Source organism: Leuresthes tenuis, unplaced genomic scaffold, assembly GCF_036924035.1.
Source record: "Leuresthes tenuis unplaced genomic scaffold, fLeuTen1.0.hap1 SCAF_5, whole genome shotgun sequence".
Taxonomy (NCBI): Eukaryota; Metazoa; Chordata; class Actinopteri; order Atheriniformes; family Atherinopsidae; genus Leuresthes; species Leuresthes tenuis.
The window spans coordinates 19541854-19560421 of NW_027325359.1; the positions used below are offsets into that span (position 1 = coordinate 19541854).

Genomic DNA, 18568 nt, shown 5'->3' on the forward strand with positions numbered 1-18568 from the left:
CAGTTGGATTTAGGGCAATTCAAATTTAGGGTTTAAGTCTCTTCAGTATATACTCAAATATGGAAGGCAAATTGGGTCAAACTATAAAGGGCTTGCTTTCCATGCAAAATGTGGCGGGATTCATGTCCTCATTCCTCAGAAATCTTTTAGGTGCTCTTCTAGTGAGAGGTCTAAATGGTGGTCTTATAAAGGCAGACCAACTAATATGCAAATTCAAATTTGTTTAAAAACTGAAAGCATGAAACACTACGGAATTCCTGTGTCTCACTAATCGGATGCAAGACTCTTCTTGATACATTCAACCAGTCTGAAAAACACACTGAGTAAAACCAACAAGCCACAATCGTGAGATCTATTCCTTTTGATGGATCGAGGAATAGATCTTTTGGTCAGAAATGGTCGTTGATTTGGAAGCACTAAGTAAAGACTGACATAGCTCCTGAACACATCATCTGATTTGCAAATAAGTGCCCATCAGGACCGGAGTTGACCCACTTGCATGGAAATGGATTAGCGTCAATTACCTTCAAAAAGCATAAATCAATGCAAATGACCCTAGGACGAGCACAGGGGGGTGGGGTGGGGTGGGGTGGGGTGGTGCTGGGGGGGTGCTAGGGTTCCATGATATCTGCAGTCTCTACTCAACAATGAAAGGGGAATTAGCGCAAGTGGTAGAGCGCCTGCTTAACATGCGAGACATAGCGGGATGCCCGCATTCTCCAGGAAGCTTTAACTTGCTTGTGCTCTGTGGAGAAAGTCATTTACAGCTGATTGCAGCTAATATACAAGTCAAAGGTGGGTGTAAACTGAAAGCAAAAGTAATCTTTCAGAGCATGATTACCCTGAAGTCAGAAAACAAATTGTTCATGACACATTCAATCCCCCTAATGAACCTAATGTAAGCTAAAATAAAAATATTGCCACATAAGCATTGTTTGAAAAATGCATTTGCACAAAGTGGAATCAGAAACAAGTGTTGACAACACTGCTTTAGATGGAAAGCCGACGAGAATGGGATTTGAACCCATGCGTGCAAAGCACAATGGATTAGCAGTCCATCGCCTTAACCACTCGGCCACCTCGTCCCCTCATCTGTTGTTTTGATGCTAAAAATTCGCGTCCTCAACAACAGCTGCTAAAATTTCAGTCTCACATTGCAGCCTCATTAGTAACGCAGGGCTGTGAAAGGAGGAAATCAATTCTCCCTTCCTTCACAAAAGGAAAAAAAGGGGAAATTGCTCTAGTGGTAGAGCGCTCGCTTTGCATGTGAGAGGTAGCGGGATCTATACCTGCATTCTCCAGGAATCCTTCCTTAGCTTCACATTTCAGTGGAGGAAATCATCAACAGCTGCGGTGGTACAGCTGAAGTTGGCTTAGGGTTTTGCGATATCTGCATCGTGAGCCCTACAACCATAGGGGATGGTGTTCGAATCGAAGAGCTCGTTGAGCATCTTGTGATCCATTCATGCCTTCTCCAGGAAGCTTTGACATGATCATTGGAGGTTATTGTCGTCGTTTGGTCTTGTGTTGCCTTTGTAAAATTTCAATCTGCATCGTGAGCCCTACAACCATAGGGGATGGTGTTCGAATCGAAGAGCTCGTTGAGCATCTTGTGATCCATTCATGCCTTCTCCAGGAAGCTTTGACATGATCATTGGAGGTTATTGTCATCGTTTGGTCTTGTGTTGCCTTTGTAAAATTTCAATCTCACATGAGCGCGTCACAAGGTACAAAGGCCTTGTGGGCAGAGCATATGAATTCCTCCTTTCACAAAAGGAGAATCATTATGATCTAAATATGTTTTCATGTAGGGATCTTTGAGGTTCTTTGATTTACAAATAGGGCAAAACAAATGCAGTTGGATTTAGGGCAATTCAAATTTAGGGTTTAAGTCTCTTCAGTATATACTCAAATATGGAAGGCAAATTGGGTCAAACTATAAAGGGCTTGCTTTCCATGCAAAATGTGGCGGGATTCATGTCCTCATTCCTCAGAAATCTTTTAGGTGCTCTTCTAGTGAGAGGTCTAAATGGTGGTCTTATAAAGGCAGACCAACTAATATGAAAATTCAAATTTGTTTAAAAACTGAAAGCATGAAACACTACGGAATTCCTGTGTCTCACTAATCGGATGCAAGACTCTTCTTGATACATTCAACCAGTCTGAAAAACACACTGAGTAAAACCAACAAGCCACAATCGTGAGATCTATTCCTTTTGATGGATCGAGGAATAGATCTTTTGGTCAGAAATGGTCGTTGATTTGGAAGCACTAAGAAAAGACTGACATAGCTCCTGAACACATCATCTGATTTGCAAATAAGTGCCCATCAGGACCGGAGTTGACCCACTTGCATGGAAATGGATTAGCGTCAATTACCTTCAAAAAGCATAAATCAATGCAAATGACCCTAGGACGAGCACGGGGGATGGGGTGGGGTGGTGCTGGGGGGGTGCTAGGGTTCCATGATATCTGCAGTCTCTACTCAACAATGAAAGGGGAATTAGCGCAAGTGGTAGAGCGCCTGCTTAACATGCGAGACATAGCGGGATGCCCGCATTCTCCAGGAAGCTTTAACTTGCTTGTGCTCTGTGGAGAAAGTCATTTACAGCTGATTGCAGCTAATATACAAGTCAAAGGTGGGTGTAAACTGAAAGCAAAAGTAATCTTTCAGAGCATGATTACCCTGAAGTCAGAAAACAAATTGTTCATGACACATTCAATCCCCCTAATGAACCTAATGTAAGCTAAAATAAAAATATTGCCACATAAGCATTGTTTGAAAAATGCATTTGCACAAAGTGGAATCAGAAACAAGTGTTGACAACACTGCTTTAGATGGAAAGCCGACGAGAATGGGATTTGAACCCATGCGTGCAAAGCACAATGGATTAGCAGTCCATCGCCTTAACCACTCGGCCACCTCGTCCCCTCATCTGCTGTTTTGATGCTAAAAATTCGCGTCCTCAACAACAGCTGCTAAAATTTCAGTCTCACATTGCAGCCTCATTAGTAACGCAGGGCTGTGAAAGGAGGAAATCAATTCTCCCTTCCTTCACAAAAGGAAAAAAAGGGGAAATTGCTCAAGTGGTAGAGCGCTCGCTTTGCATGTGAGAGGTAGCGGGATCTATACCTGCATTCTCCAGGAATCCTTCCTTAGCTTCACATTTCAGTGGAGGAAATCATCAACAGCTGCGGTGGTACAGCTGAAGTTGGCTTAGGGTTTTGCGATATCTGCATCGTGAGCCCTACAACCATAGGGGATGGTGTTCGAATCGAAGAGCTCGTTGAGCATCTTGTGATCCATTCATGCCTTCTCCAGGAAGCTTTGACATGATCATTGGAGGTTATTGTCGTCGTTTGGTCTTGTGTTGCCTTTGTAAAATTTCAATCTGCATCGTGAGCCCTACAACCATAGGGGATGGTGTTCGAATCGAAGAGCTCGTTGAGCATCTTGTGATCCATTCATGCCTTCTCCAGGAAGCTTTGACATGATCATTGGAGGTTATTGTCATCGTTTGGTCTTGTGTTGCCTTTGTAAAATTTCAATCTCACATGAGCGCGTCACAAGGTACAAAGGCCTTGTGGGCAGAGCATATGAATTCCTCCTTTCACAAAAGGAGAATCATTATGATCTAAATATGTTTTCATGTAGGGATCTTTGAGGTTCTTTGATTTACAAATAGGGCAAAACAAATGCAGTTGGATTTAGGGCAATTCAAATTTAGGGTTTAAGTCTCTTCAGTATATACTCAAATATGGAAGGCAAATTGGGTCAAACTATAAAGGGCTTGCTTTCCATGCAAAATGTGGCGGGATTCATGTCCTCATTCCTCAGAAATCTTTTAGGTGCTCTTCTAGTGAGAGGTCTAAATGGTGGTCTTATAAAGGCAGACCAACTAATATGCAAATTCAAATTTGTTTAAAAACTGAAAGCATGAAACACTACGGAATTCCTGTGTCTCACTAATCGGATGCAAGACTCTTCTTGATACATTCAACCAGTCTGAAAAACACACTGAGTAAAACCAACAAGCCACAATCGTGAGATCTATTCCTTTTGATGGATCGAGGAATAGATCTTTTGGTCAGAAATGGTCGTTGATTTGGAAGCACTAAGTAAAGACTGACATAGCTCCTGAACACATCATCTGATTTGCAAATAAGTGCCCATCAGGACCGGAGTTGACCCACTTGCATGGAAATGGATTAGCGTCAATTACCTTCAAAAAGCATAAATCAATGCAAATGACCCTAGGACGAGCACGGGGGGGTGGGGTGGGGTGGTGCTGGGGGGGGTGCTAGGGTTCCATGATATCTGCAGTCTCTACTCAACAATGAAAGGGGAATTAGCGCAAGTGGTAGAGCGCCTGCTTAACATGCGAGACATAGCGGGATGCCCGCATTCTCCAGGAAGCTTTAACTTGCTTGTGCTCTGTGGAGAAAGTCATTTACAGCTGATTGCAGCTAATATACAAGTCAAAGGTGGGTGTAAACTGAAAGCAAAAGTAATCTTTCAGAGCACGATTACCCTGAAGTCAGAAAACAAATTGTTCATGACACATTCAATCCCCCTAATGTAAGCTAAAATAAAAATATTGCCACATAAGCATTGTTTGAAAAATGCATTTGCACAAAGTGGAATCAGAAACAAGTGTTGACAACACTGCTTTAGATGGAAAGCCGACGAGAATGGGATTTGAACCCATGCGTGCAAAGCACAATGGATTAGCAGTCCATCGCCTTAACCACTCGGCCACCTCGTCCCCTCATCTGTTGTTTTGATGCTAAAAATTCGCGTCCTCAACAACAGCTGCTAAAATTTCAGTCTCACATTGCAGCCTCATTAGTAACGCAGGGCTGTGAAAGGAGGAAATCAATTCTCCCTTCCTTCACAAAAGGAAAAAAAGGGGAATTTGCTCAAGTGGTAGCGGGATCTATACCTGCATTCTCCAGGAATCCTTCCTTAGCTTCACATTTCAGTGGAGGAAATCATCAACAGCTGCGGTGGTACAGCTGAAGTTGGCTTAGGGTTTTGCGATATCTGCATCGTGAGCCCTACAACCATAGGGGATGGTGTTCGAATCGAAGAGCTCGTTGAGCATGTTGTGATCCATTCATGCCTTCTCCAGGAAGCTTTGACATGATCATTGGAGGTTATTGTCATCGTTTGGTCTTGTGTTGCCTTTGTAAAATTTCAATCTGCATCGTGAGCCCTACAACCATAGGGGATGGTGTTCGAATCGAAGAGCTCGTTGAGCATCTTGTGATCCATTCATGCCTTCTCCAGGAAGCTTTGACATGATCATTGGAGGTTATTGTCATCGTTTGGTCTTGTGTTGCCTTTGTAAAATTTCAATCTCACATGAGCGCGTCACAAGGTACAAAGGCCTTGTGGGCAGAGCATATGAATTCCTCCTTTCACAAAAGGAGAATCATTATGATCTAAATATGTTTTCATGTAGGGATCTTTGAGGTTCTTTGATTTACAAATAGGGCAAAACAAATGCAGTTGGATTTAGGGCAATTCAAATTTAGGGTTTAAGTCTCTTCAGTATATACTCAAATATGGAAGGCAAATTGGGTCAAACTATAAAGGGCTTGCTTTCCATGCAAAATGTGGCGGGATTCATGTCCTCATTCCTCAGAAATCTTTTAGGTGCTCTTCTAGTGAGAGGTCTAAATGGTGGTCTTATAAAGGCAGACCAACTAATATGCAAATTCAAATTTGTTTAAAAACTGAAAGCATGAAACACTACGGAATTCCTGTGTCTCACTAATCGGATGCAAGACTCTTCTTGATACATTCAACCAGTCTGAAAAACACACTGAGTAAAACCAACAAGCCACAATCGTGAGATCTATTCCTTTTGATGGATCGAGGAATAGATCTTTTGGTCAGAAATGGTCGTTGATTTGGAAGCACTAAGTAAAGACTGACATAGCTCCTGAACACATCATCTGATTTGCAAATAAGTGCCCATCAGGACCGGAGTTGACCCACTTGCATGGAAATGGATTAGCGTCAATTACCTTCAAAAAGCATAAATCAATGCAAATGACCCTAGGACGAGCACAGGGGGGTGGGGTGGGGTGGGGTGGGGTGGGGTGGTGCTGGGGGGGTGCTAGGGTTCCATGATATCTGCAGTCTCTACTCAACAATGAAAGGGGAATTAGCGCAAGTGGTAGAGCGCCTGCTTAACATGCGAGACATAGCGGGATGCCCGCATTCTCCAGGAAGCTTTAACTTGCTTGTGCTCTGTGGAGAAAGTCATTTACAGCTGATTGCAGCTAATATACAAGTCAAAGGTGGGTGTAAACTGAAAGCAAAAGTAATCTTTCAGAGCATGATTACCCTGAAGTCAGAAAACAAATTGTTCATGACACATTCAATCCCCCTAATGAACCTAATGTAAGCTAAAATAAAAATATTGCCACATAAGCATTGTTTGAAAAATGCATTTGCACAAAGTGGAATCAGAAACAAGTGTTGACAACACTAATTTAGATGGAAAGCCGACGAGAATGGGATTTGAACCCATGCGTGCAAAGCACAATGGATTAGCAGTCCATCGCCTTAACCACTCGGCCACCTCGTCCCCTCATCTGTTGTTTTGATGCTAAAAATTCGCGTCCTCAACAACAGCTGCTAAAATTTCAGTCTCACATTGCAGCCTCATTAGTAACGCAGGGCTGTGAAAGGAGGAAATCAATTCTCCCTTCCTTCACAAAAGGAAAAAAAGGGGAATTTGCTCAAGTGGTAGAGCGCTCGCTTTGCATGTGAGAGGTAGCGGGATCTATACCTGCATTCTCCAGGAATCCTTCCTTAGCTTCACATTTCAGTGGAGGAAATCATCAACAGCTGCGGTGGTACAGCTGAAGTTGGCTTAGGGTTTTGCGATATCTGCATCGTGAGCCCTACAACCATAGGGGATGGTGTTCGAATCGAAGAGCTCGTTGAGCATCTTGTGATCCATTCATGCCTTCTCCAGGAAGCTTTGACATGATCATTGGAGGTTATTGTCGTCGTTTGGTCTTGTGTTGCCTTTGTAAAATTTCAATCTGCATCGTGAGCCCTACAACCATAGGGGATGGTGTTCGAATCGAAGAGCTCGTTGAGCATCTTGTGATCCATTCATGCCTTCTCCAGGAAGCTTTGACATGATCATTGGAGGTTATTGTCATCGTTTGGTCTTGTGTTGCCTTTGTAAAATTTCAATCTCACATGAGCGCGTCACAAGGTACAAAGGCCTTGTGGGCAGAGCATATGAATTCCTCCTTTCACAAAAGGAGAATCATTATGATCTAAATATGTTTTCATGTAGGGATCTTTGAGGTTCTTTGATTTACAAATAGGGCAAAACAAATGCAGTTGGATTTAGGGCAATTCAAATTTAGGGTTTAAGTCTCTTCAGTATATACTCAAATATGGAAGGCAAATTGGGTCAAACTATAAAGGGCTTGCTTTCCATGCAAAATGTGGCGGGATTCATGTCCTCATTCCTCAGAAATCTTTTAGGTGCTCTTCTAGTGAGAGGTCTAAATGGTGGTCTTATAAAGGCAGACCAACTAATATGCAAATTCAAATTTGTTTAAAAACTGAAAGCATGAAACACTACGGAATTCCTGTGTCTCACTAATCGGATGCAAGACTCTTCTTGATACATTCAACCAGTCTGAAAAACACACTGAGTAAAACCAACAAGCCACAATCGTGAGATCTATTCCTTTTGATGGATCGAGGAATAGATCTTTTGGTCAGAAATGGTCGTTGATTTGGAAGCACTAAGTAAAGACTGACATAGCTCCTGAACACATCATCTGATTTGCAAATAAGTGCCCATCAGGACCGGAGTTGACCCACTTGCATGGAAATGGATTAGCGTCAATTACCTTCAAAAAGCATAAATCAATGCAAATGACCCTAGGACGAGCACGGGGGGGTGGGGTGGGGTGGTGCTGGGGGGGGTGCTAGGGTTCCATGATATCTGCAGTCTCTACTCAACAATGAAAGGGGAATTAGCGCAAGTGGTAGAGCGCCTGCTTAACATGCGAGACATAGCGGGATGCCCGCATTCTCCAGGAAGCTTTAACTTGCTTGTGCTCTGTGGAGAAAGTCATTTACAGCTGATTGCAGCTAATATACAAGTCAAAGGTGGGTGTAAACTGAAAGCAAAAGTAATCTTTCAGAGCATGATTACCCTGAAGTCAGAAAACAAATTGTTCATGACACATTCAATCCCCCTAATGAACCTAATGTAAGCTAAAATAAAAATATTGCCACATAAGCATTGTTTGAAAAATGCATTTGCACAAAGTGGAATCAGAAACAAGTGTTGACAACACTGCTTTAGATGGAAAGCCGACGAGAATGGGATTTGAACCCATGCGTGCAAAGCACAATGGATTAGCAGTCCATCGCCTTAACCACTCGGCCACCTCGTCCCCTCATCTGTTGTTTTGATGCTAAAAATTCGCGTCCTCAACAACAGCTGCTAAAATTTCAGTCTCACATTGCAGCCTCATTAGTAACGCAGGGCTGTGAAAGGAGGAAATCAATTCTCCCTTCCTTCACAAAAGGAAAAAAAGGGGAATTTGCTCAAGTGGTAGAGCGCTCGCTTTGCATGTGAGAGGTAGCGGGATCTATACCTGCATTCTCCAGGAATCCTTCCTTAGCTTCACATTTCAGTGGAGGAAATCATCAACAGCTGCGGTGGTACAGCTGAAGTTGGCTTAGGGTTTTGCGATATCTGCATCGTGAGCCCTACAACCATAGGGGATGGTGTTCGAATCGAAGAGCTCGTTGAGCATCTTGTGATCCATTCATGCCTTCTCCAGGAAGCTTTGACATGATCATTGGAGGTTATTGTCGTCGTTTGGTCTTGTGTTGCCTTTGTAAAATTTCAATCTGCATCGTGAGCCCTACAACCATAGGGGATGGTGTTCGAATCGAAGAGCTCGTTGAGCATCTTGTGATCCATTCATGCCTTCTCCAGGAAGCTTTGACATGATCATTGGAGGTTATTGTCATCGTTTGGTCTTGTGTTGCCTTTGTAAAATTTCAATCTCACATGAGCGCGTCACAAGGTACAAAGGCCTTGTGGGCAGAGCATATGAATTCCTCCTTTCACAAAAGGAGAATCATTATGATCTAAATATGTTTTCATGTAGGGATCTTTGAGGTTCTTTGATTTACAAATAGGGCAAAACAAATGCAGTTGGATTTAGGGCAATTCAAATTTAGGGTTTAAGTCTCTTCAGTATATACTCAAATATGGAAGGCAAATTGGGTCAAACTATAAAGGGCTTGCTTTCCATGCAAAATGTGGCGGGATTCATGTCCTCATTCCTCAGAAATCTTTTAGGTGCTCTTCTAGTGAGAGGTCTAAATGGTGGTCTTATAAAGGCAGACCAACTAATATGCAAATTCAAATTTGTTTAAAAACTGAAAGCATGAAACACTACGGAATTCCTGTGTCTCACTAATCGGATGCAAGACTCTTCTTGATACATTCAACCAGTCTGAAAAACACACTGAGTAAAACCAACAAGCCACAATCGTGAGATCTATTCCTTTTGATGGATCGAGGAATAGATCTTTTGGTCAGAAATGGTCGTTGATTTGGAAGCACTAAGTAAAGACTGACATAGCTCCTGAACACATCATCTGATTTGCAAATAAGTGCCCATCAGGACCGGAGTTGACCCACTTGCATGGAAATGGATTAGCGTCAATTACCTTCAAAAAGCATAAATCAATGCAAATGACCCTAGGACGAGCACAGGGGGGTGGGGTGGTGCTGGGGGGGTGCTAGGGTTCCATGATATCTGCAGTCTCTACTCAACAATGAAAGGGGAATTAGCGCAAGTGGTAGAGCGCCTGCTTAACATGCGAGACATAGCGGGATGCCCGCATTCTCCAGGAAGCTTTAACTTGCTTGTGCTCTGTGGAGAAAGTCATTTACAGCTGATTGCAGCTAATATACAAGTCAAAGGTGGGTGTAAACTGAAAGCAAAAGTAATCTTTCAGAGCATGATTACCCTGAAGTCAGAAAACAAATTGTTCATGACACATTCAATCCCCCTAATGAACCTAATGTAAGCTAAAATAAAAATATTGCCACATAAGCATTGTTTGAAAAATGCATTTGCACAAAGTGGAATCAGAAACAAGTGTTGACAACACTGCTTTAGATGGAAAGCCGACGAGAATGGGATTTGAACCCATGCGTGCAAAGCACAATGGATTAGCAGTCCATCGCCTTAACCACTCGGCCACCTCGTCCCCTCATCTGTTGTTTTGATGCTAAAAATTCGCGTCCTCAACAACAGCTGCTAAAATTTCAGTCTCACATTGCAGCCTCATTAGTAACGCAGGGCTGTGAAAGGAGGAAATCAATTCTCCCTTCCTTCACAAAAGGAAAAAAAGGGGAATTTGCTCAAGTGGTAGAGCGCTCGCTTTGCATGTGAGAGGTAGCGGGATCTATACCTGCATTCTCCAGGAATCCTTCTTTAGCTTCACATTTCAGTGGAGGAAATCATCAACAGCTGCGGTGGTACAGCTGAAGTTGGCTTAGGGTTTTGCGATATCTGCATCGTGAGCCCTACAACCATAGGGGATGGTGTTCGAATCGAAGAGCTCGTTGAGCATCTTGTGATCCATTCATGCCTTCTCCAGGAAGCTTTGACATGATCATTGGAGGTTATTGTCGTCGTTTGGTCTTGTGTTGCCTTTGTAAAATTTCAATCTGCATCGTGAGCCCTACAACCATAGGGGATGGTGTTCGAATCGAAGAGCTCGTTGAGCATCTTGTGATCCATTCATGCCTTCTCCAGGAAGCTTTGACATGATCATTGGAGGTTATTGTCATCGTTTGGTCTTGTGTTGCCTTTGTAAAATTTCAATCTCACATGAGCGCGTCACAAGGTACAAAGGCCTTGTGGGCAGAGCATATGAATTCCTCCTTTCACAAAAGGAGAATCATTATGATCTAAATATGTTTTCATGTAGGGATCTTTGAGGTTCTTTGATTTACAAATAGGGCAAAACAAATGCAGTTGGATTTAGGGCAATTCAAATTTAGGGTTTAAGTCTCTTCAGTATATACTCAAATATGGAAGGCAAATTGGGTCAAACTATAAAGGGCTTGCTTTCCATGCAAAATGTGGCGGGATTCATGTCCTCATTCCTCAGAAATCTTTTAGGTGCTCTTCTAGTGAGAGGTCTAAATGGTGGTCTTATAAAGGCAGACCAACTAATATGCAAATTCAAATTTGTTTAAAAACTGAAAGCATGAAACACTACGGAATTCCTGTGTCTCACTAATCGGATGCAAGACTCTTCTTGATACATTCAACCAGTCTGAAAAACACACTGAGTAAAACCAACAAGCCACAATCGTGAGATCTATTCCTTTTGATGGATCGAGGAATAGATCTTTTGGTCAGAAATGGTCGTTGATTTGGAAGCACTAAGTAAAGACTGACATAGCTCCTGAACACATCATCTGATTTGCAAATAAGTGCCCATCAGGACCGGAATTGACCCACTTGCATGGAAATGGATTAGCGTCAATTACCTTCAAAAAGCATAAATCAATGCAAATGACCCTAGGACGAGCACAGGGGGGTGGGGTGGTGCTGGGGGGGTGCTAGGGTTCCATGATATCTGCAGTCTCTACTCAACAATGAAAGGGGAATTAGCGCAAGGGGTAGAGCGCCTGCTTAACATGCGAGACATAGCGGGATGCCCGCATTCTCCAGGAAGCTTTAACTTGCTTGTGCTCTGTGGAGAAAGTCATTTACAGCTGATTGCAGCTAATATACAAGTCAAAGGTGGGTGTAAACTGAAAGCAAAAGTAATCTTTCAGAGCATGATTACCCTGAAGTCAGAAAACAAATTGTTCATGACACATTCAATCCCCCTAATGAACCTAATGTAAGCTAAAATAAAAATATTGCCACATAAGCATTGTTTGAAAAATGCATTTGCATAAAGTGGAATCAGAAACAAGTGTTGACAACACTGCTTTAGATGGAAAGCCGACGAGAATGGGATTTGAACCCATGCGTGCAAAGCACAATGGATTAGCAGTCCATCGCCTTAACCACTCGGCCACCTCGTCCCCTCATCTGTTGTTTTGATGCTAAAAATTCGCGTCCTCAACAACAGCTGCTAAAATTTCAGTCTCACATTGCAGCCTCATTAGTAACGCAGGGCTGTGAAAGGAGGAAATCAATTCTCCCTTCCTTCACAAAAGGAAAAAAAGGGGAATTTGCTCAAGTGGTAGAGCGCTCGCTTTGCATGTGAGAGGTAGCGGGATCTATACCTGCATTCTCCAGGAATCCTTCCTTAGCTTCACATTTCAGTGGAGGAAATCATCAACAGCTGCGGTGGTACAGCTGAAGTTGGCTTAGGGTTTTGCGATATCTGCATCGTGAGCCCTACAACCATAGGGGATGGTGTTCGAATCGAAGAGCTCGTTGAGCATCTTGTGATCCATTCATGCCTTCTCCAGGAAGCTTTGACATGATCATTGGAGGTTATTGTCGTCGTTTGGTCTTGTGTTGCCTTTGTAAAATTTCAATCTGCATCGTGAGCCCTACAACCATAGGGGATGGTGTTCGAATCGAAGAGCTCGTTGAGCATCTTGTGATCCATTCATGCCTTCTCCAGGAAGCTTTGACATGATCATTGGAGGTTATTGTCATCGTTTGGTCTTGTGTTGCCTTTGTAAAATTTCAATCTCACATGAGCGCGTCACAAGGTACAAAGGCCTTGTGGGCAGAGCATATGAATTCCTCCTTTCACAAAAGGAGAATCATTATGATCTAAATATGTTTTCATGTAGGGATCTTTGAGGTTCTTTGATTTACAAATAGGGCAAAACAAATGCAGTTGGATTTAGGGCAATTCAAATTTAGGGTTTAAGTCTCTTCAGTATATACTCAAATATGGAAGGCAAATTGGGTCAAACTATAAAGGGCTTGCTTTCCATGCAAAATGTGGCGGGATTCATGTCCTCATTCCTCAGAAATCTTTTAGGTGCTCTTCTAGTGAGAGGTCTAAATGGTGGTCTTATAAAGGCAGACCAACTAATATGCAAATTCAAATTTGTTTAAAAACTGAAAGCATGAAACACTACGGAATTCCTGTGTCTCACTAATCGGATGCAAGACTCTTCTTGATACATTCAACCAGTCTGAAAAACACACTGAGTAAAACCAACAAGCCACAATCGTGAGATCTATTCCTTTTGATGGATCGAGGAATAGATCTTTTGGTCAGAAATGGTCGTTGATTTGGAAGCACTAAGTAAAGACTGACATAGCTCCTGAACACATCATCTGATTTGCAAATAAGTGCCCATCAGGACCGGAGTTGACCCACTTGCATGGAAATGGATTAGCGTCAATTACCTTCAAAAAGCATAAATCAATGCAAATGACCCTAGGACGAGCACAGGGGGGTGGGGTGGGGTGGGGTGGGGTGGTGCTGGGGGGGTGCTAGGGTTCCATGATATCTGCAGTCTCTACTCAACAATGAAAGGGGAATTAGCGCAAGTGGTAGAGCGCCTGCTTAACATGCGAGACATAGCGGGATGCCCGCATTCTCCAGGAAGCTTTAACTTGCTTGTGCTCTGTGGAGAAAGTCATTTACAGCTGATTGCAGCTAATATACAAGTCAAAGGTGGGTGTAAACTGAAAGCAAAAGTAATCTTTCAGAGCATGATTACCCTGAAGTCAGAAAACAAATTGTTCATGACACATTCAATCCCCCTAATGAACCTAATGTAAGCTAAAATAAAAATATTGCCACATAAGCATTGTTTGAAAAATGCATTTGCATAAAGTGGAATCAGAAACAAGTGTTGACAACACTGCTTTAGATGGAAAGCTGACGAGAATGGGATTTGAACCCATGCGTGCAAAGCACAATGGATTAGCAGTCCATCGCCTTAACCACTCGGCCACCTCGTCCCCTCATCTGTTGTTTTGATGCTAAAAATTCGCGTCCTCAACAACAGCTGCTAAAATTTCAGTCTCACATTGCAGCCTCATTAGTAACGCAGGGCTGTGAAAGGAGGAAATCAATTCTCCCTTCCTTCACAAAAGGAAAAAAAGGGGAATTTGCTCAAGTGGTAGAGCGCTCGCTTTGCATGTGAGAGGTAGCGGGATCTATACCTGCATTCTCCAGGAATCCTTCCTTAGCTTCACATTTCAGTGGAGGAAATCATCAACAGCTGCGGTGGTACAGCTGAAGTTGGCTTAGGGTTTTGCGATATCTGCATCGTGAGCCCTACAACCATAGGGGATGGTGTTCGAATCGAAGAGCTCGTTGAGCATCTTGTGATCCATTCATGCCTTCTCCAGGAAGCTTTGACATGATCATTGGAGGTTATTGTCGTCGTTTGGTCTTGTGTTGCCTTTGTAAAATTTCAATCTGCATCGTGAGCCCTACAACCATAGGGGATGGTGTTCGAATCGAAGAGCTCGTTGAGCATCTTGTGATCCATTCATGCCTTCTCCAGGAAGCTTTGACATGATCATTGGAGGTTATTGTCATCGTTTGGTCTTGTGTTGCCTTTGTAAAATTTCAATCTCACATGAGCGCGTCACAAGGTACAAAGGCCTTGTGGGCAGAGCATATGAATTCCTCCTTTCACAAAAGGAGAATCATTATGATCTAAATATGTTTTCATGTAGGGATCTTTGAGGTTCTTTGATTTACAAATAGGGCAAAACAAATGCAGTTGGATTTAGGGCAATTCAAATTTAGGGTTTAAGTCTCTTCAGTATATACTCAAATATGGAAGGCAAATTGGGTCAAACTATAAAGGGCTTGCTTTCCATGCAAAATGTGGCGGGATTCATGTCCTCATTCCTCAGAAATCTTTTAGGTGCTCTTCTAGTGAGAGGTCTAAATGGTGGTCTTATAAAGGCAGACCAACTAATATGCAAATTCAAATTTGTTTAAAAACTGAAAGCATGAAACACTACGGAATTCCTGTGTCTCACTAATCGGATGCAAGACTCTTCTTGATACATTCAACCAGTCTGAAAAACACACTGAGTAAAACCAACAAGCCACAATCGTGAGATCTATTCCTTTTGATGGATCGAGGAATAGATCTTTTGGTCAGAAATGGTCGTTGATTTGGAAGCACTAAGTAAAGACTGACATAGCTCCTGAACACATCATCTGATTTGCAAATAAGTGCCCATCAGGACCGGAGTTGACCCACTTGCATGGAAATGGATTAGCGTCAATTACCTTCAAAAAGCATAAATCAATGCAAATGACCCTAGGACGAGCACAGGGGGGTGGGGTGGGGTGGGGTGGGGTGGTGCTGGGGGGGTGCTAGGGTTCCATGATATCTGCAGTCTCTACTCAACAATGAAAGGGGAATTAGCGCAAGTGGTAGAGCGCCTGCTTAACATGCGAGACATAGCGGGATGCCCGCATTCTCCAGGAAGCTTTAACTTGCTTGTGCTCTGTGGAGAAAGTCATTTACAGCTGATTGCAGCTAATATACAAGTCAAAGGTGGGTGTAAACTGAAAGCAAAAGTAATCTTTCAGAGCATGATTACCCTGAAGTCAGAAAACAAATTGTTCATGACACATTCAATCCCCCTAATGAACCTAATGTAAGCTAAAATAAAAATATTGCCACATAAGCATTGTTTGAAAAATGCATTTGCACAAAGTGGAATCAGAAACAAGTGTTGACAACACTGCTTTAGATGGAAAGCCGACGAGAATGGGATTTGAACCCATGCGTGCAAAGCACAATGGATTAGCAGTCCATCGCCTTAACCACTCGGCCACCTCGTCCCCTCATCTGTTGTTTTGATGCTAAAAATTCGCGTCCTCAACAACAGCTGCTAAAATTTCAGTCTCACATTGCAGCCTCATTAGTAACGCAGGGCTGTGAAAGGAGGAAATCAATTCTCCCTTCCTTCACAAAAGGAAAAAAAGGGGAATTTGCTCAAGTGGTAGAGCGCTCGCTTTGCATGTGAGAGGTAGCGGGATCTATACCTGCATTCTCCAGGAATCCTTCCTTAGCTTCACATTTCAGTGGAGGAAATCATCAACAGCTGCGGTGGTACAGCTGAAGTTGGCTTAGGGTTTTGCGATATCTGCATCGTGAGCCCTACAACCATAGGGGATGGTGTTCGAATCGAAGAGCTCGTTGAGCATCTTGTGATCCATTCATGCCTTCTCCAGGAAGCTTTGACATGATCATTGGAGGTTATTGTCGTCGTTTGGTCTTGTGTTGCCTTTGTAAAATTTCAATCTGCATCGTGAGCCCTACAACCATAGGGGATGGTGTTCGAATCGAAGAGCTCGTTGAGCATCTTGTGATCCATTCATGCCTTCTCCAGGAAGCTTTGACATGATCATTGGAGGTTATTGTCATCGTTTGGTCTTGTGTTGCCTTTGTAAAATTTCAATCTCACATGAGCGCGTCACAAGGTACAAAGGCCTTGTGGGCAGAGCATATGAATTCCTCCTTTCACAAAAGGAGAATCATTATGATCTAAATATGTTTTCATGTAGGGATCTTTGAGGTTCTTTGATTTACAAATAGGGCAAAACAAATGCAGTTGGATTTAGGGCAATTCAAATTTAGGGTTTAAGTCTCTTCAGTATATACTCAAATATGGAAGGCAAATTGGGTCAAACTATAAAGGGCTTGCTTTCCATGCAAAATGTGGCGGGATTCATGTCCTCATTCCTCAGAAATCTTTTAGGTGCTCTTCTAGTGAGAGGTCTAAATGGTGGTCTTATAAAGGCAGACCAACTAATATGCAAATTCAAATTTGTTTAAAAACTGAAAGCATGAAACACTACGGAATTCCTGTGTCTCACTAATCGGATGCAAGACTCTTCTTGATACATTCAACCAGTCTGAAAAACACACTGAGTAAAACCAACAAGCCACAATCGTGAGATCTATTCCTTTTGATGGATCGAGGAATAGATCTTTTGGTCAGAAATGGTCGTTGATTTGGAAGCACTAAGTAAAGACTGACATAGCTCCTGAACACATCATCTGATTTGCAAATAAGTGCCCATCAGGACCGGAATTGACCCACTTGCATGGAAATGGATTAGCGTCAATTACCTTCAAAAAGCATAAATCAATGCAAATGACCCTAGGACGAGCACAGGGGGGTGGGGTGGTGCTGGGGGGGTGCTAGGGTTCCATGATATCTGCAGTCTCTACTCAACAATGAAAGGGGAATTAGCGCAAGGGGTAGAGCGCCTGCTTAACATGCGAGACATAGCGGGATGCCCGCATTCTCCAGGAAGCTTTAACTTGCTTGTGCTCTGTGGAGAAAGTCATTTACAGCTGATTGCAGCTAATATACAAGTCAAAGGTGGGTGTAAACTGAAAGCAAAAGTAATCTTTCAGAGCATGATTACCCTGAAGTCAGAAAACAAATTGTTCATGACACATTCAATCCCCCTAATGAACCTAATGTAAGCTAAAATAAAAATATTGCCACATAAGCATTGTTTGAAAAATGCATTTGCATAAAGTGGAATCAGAAACAAGTGTTGACAACACTGCTTTAGATGGAAAGCCGACGAGAATGGGATTTGAACCCATGCGTGCAAAGCACAATGGATTAGCAGTCCATCGCCTTAACCACTCGGCCACCTCGTCCCCTCATCTGTTGTTTTGATGCTAAAAATTCGCGTCCTCAACAACAGCTGCTAAAATTTCAGTCTCACATTGCAGCCTCATTAGTAACGCAGGGCTGTGAAAGGAGGAAATCAATTCTCCCTTCCTTCACAAAAGGAAAAAAAGGGGAATTTGCTCAAGTGGTAGAGCGCTCGCTTTGCATGTGAGAGGTAGCGGGATCTATACCTGCATTCTCCAGGAATCCTTCCTTAGCTTCACATTTCAGTGGAGGAAATCATCAACAGCTGCGGTGGTACAGCTGAAGTTGGCTTAGGGTTTTGCGATATCTGCATCGTGAGCCCTACAACCATAGGGGATGGTGTTCGAATCGAAGAGCTCGTTGAGCATCTTGTGATCCATTCATGCCTTCTCCAGGAAGCTTTGACATGATCATTGGAGGTTATTGTCGTCGTTTGGTCTTGTGTTGCCTTTGTAAAATTTCAATCTGCATCGTGAGCCCTACAACCATAGGGGATGGTGTTCGAATCGAAGAGCTCGTTGAGCATCTTGTGATCCATTCATGCCTTCTCCAGGAAGCTTTGACATGATCATTGGAGGTTATTGTCATCGTTTGGTCTTGTGTTGCCTTTGTAAAATTTCAATCTCACATGAGCGCGTCACAAGGTACAAAGGCCTTGTGGGCAGAGCATATGAATTCCTCCTTTCACAAAAGGAGAATCATTATGATCTAAATATGTTTTCATGTAGGGATCTTTGAGGTTCTTTGATTTACAAATAGGGCAAAACAAATGCAGTTGGATTTAGGGCAATTCAAATTTAGGGTTTAAGTCTCTTCAGTATATACTCAAATATGGAAGGCAAATTGGGTCAAACTATAAAGGGCTTGCTTTCCATGCAAAATGTGGCGGGATTCA

The 18568-nt window shown here is 42.8% G+C and overlaps 10 non-coding genes across 10 annotated transcripts; all 10 read right to left on the reverse strand.

Annotated features, from left to right (window-relative positions):
- Window positions 1–1003: 1003 nt before the first annotated feature.
- On the reverse strand, window positions 1004–1085 carry trnas-gcu (transfer RNA serine (anticodon GCU)). Its single transcript has one exon. It is a non-coding gene; the product is annotated as a tRNA-Ser (tRNA).
- A 1762-nt stretch (window positions 1086–2847) lies between these two features.
- Window positions 2848–2929, reverse strand: trnas-gcu (transfer RNA serine (anticodon GCU)). Its single transcript has one exon. It is a non-coding gene; the product is annotated as a tRNA-Ser (tRNA).
- A 1755-nt stretch (window positions 2930–4684) lies between these two features.
- trnas-gcu (transfer RNA serine (anticodon GCU)) lies at window positions 4685–4766 on the reverse strand. Its single transcript has one exon. It is a non-coding gene; the product is annotated as a tRNA-Ser (tRNA).
- A 1751-nt stretch (window positions 4767–6517) lies between these two features.
- trnas-gcu (transfer RNA serine (anticodon GCU)) lies at window positions 6518–6599 on the reverse strand. Its single transcript has one exon. It is a non-coding gene; the product is annotated as a tRNA-Ser (tRNA).
- Window positions 6600–8363: 1764 nt separating this feature from the next.
- On the reverse strand, window positions 8364–8445 carry trnas-gcu (transfer RNA serine (anticodon GCU)). The gene has a single exon. It is a non-coding gene; the product is annotated as a tRNA-Ser (tRNA).
- Window positions 8446–10203: 1758 nt separating this feature from the next.
- Window positions 10204–10285, reverse strand: trnas-gcu (transfer RNA serine (anticodon GCU)). Its single transcript has one exon. It is a non-coding gene; the product is annotated as a tRNA-Ser (tRNA).
- Window positions 10286–12043: 1758 nt separating this feature from the next.
- On the reverse strand, window positions 12044–12125 carry trnas-gcu (transfer RNA serine (anticodon GCU)). The gene has a single exon. It is a non-coding gene; the product is annotated as a tRNA-Ser (tRNA).
- A 1773-nt stretch (window positions 12126–13898) lies between these two features.
- trnas-gcu (transfer RNA serine (anticodon GCU)) lies at window positions 13899–13980 on the reverse strand. Its single transcript has one exon. It is a non-coding gene; the product is annotated as a tRNA-Ser (tRNA).
- Window positions 13981–15753: 1773 nt separating this feature from the next.
- Window positions 15754–15835, reverse strand: trnas-gcu (transfer RNA serine (anticodon GCU)). The gene has a single exon. It is a non-coding gene; the product is annotated as a tRNA-Ser (tRNA).
- Window positions 15836–17593: 1758 nt separating this feature from the next.
- trnas-gcu (transfer RNA serine (anticodon GCU)) lies at window positions 17594–17675 on the reverse strand. The gene has a single exon. It is a non-coding gene; the product is annotated as a tRNA-Ser (tRNA).
- Window positions 17676–18568: the final 893 nt, after the last annotated feature.